This window comes from Nannospalax galili, unplaced genomic scaffold (genome assembly GCF_000622305.1).
Source record: "Nannospalax galili isolate Female #2095 unplaced genomic scaffold, S.galili_v1.0 scaffold1736, whole genome shotgun sequence".
NCBI classification, from domain to species: Eukaryota; Metazoa; Chordata; class Mammalia; order Rodentia; family Spalacidae; genus Nannospalax; species Nannospalax galili.
In genome coordinates this window covers 72,940-73,872 of record NW_008338645.1, presented here as the reverse complement: position 1 = coordinate 73,872, position 933 = coordinate 72,940, and positions in this window count along the sequence as shown.

Below are 933 nucleotides of genomic sequence, written 5' to 3'. Positions count from 1 at the left end.
ACAACCAAAAAAGAAAACTATAGACCCATATCTTTAATGAACATAGATGCAAAAATTCTCAACAAGGTACTTGCAAACCACATACAGACACACATCAAAAAGATCATCCACCATGATCAAGTCAGCTTTATCCCAGAGATGAAGGGATGGTTCAATATATATGTCAATAAATGTCATAAATTATATTACTGGGATCAAAGACAAGAACTTCATGATCATATCAGTAGATGCTGCGAAGGCCTTTGACGAAATTCAACATGCTTTTATGTTTTAATTTCTAGAGAGAATTGGACTGGAGGGAACATATCTCAACATAATTAAAGCCATATATTACAAACCCACAGCCAACATCATTCTAAATGGAGAAAAACTGGAAGCATTCCCATTGAAATCAGGAACCAGACAAGGCTGTCCACTATCTCCACTTCTCTTTAACATAGTGCTTGAAACTCTTGCAAGAGCAATAAGAGCAGGAAATTACAGGAGTAATAATTGGAAAAGAAGATATAAAATTATCCCTTTTGGCAGATGATATGATATTATATCCAAGAGATGCCAAAAATTCCACCTGAAAACGAGAAATTATTAACACGTTCAGTAAAGTGGCAGGTTACAAAATTAACCTACAAAAGTCTGTAGCCTTTCTATATACCAATAACAAGCAATCACAGAAAGAGCACATGGAAACACTCCCTTCACAATAGCTGCAAATAAAATCTTGGAATAAACCTGACCAAAGACATTAAAGAGCTCTACAATGAAAAATTTAAATCATTAAAGAAGGAGATTGAGGAAGACATCAGAATATGGAATGACCTCCATGCTCATGGATTGGAAGAATTAATATTGTGAAAATGACCACCCTCCCAAAAGTCATTTATAGATTCAATGGAATGCCAATCAAAATCCCCATGACATTTTTCAGAGAATTGG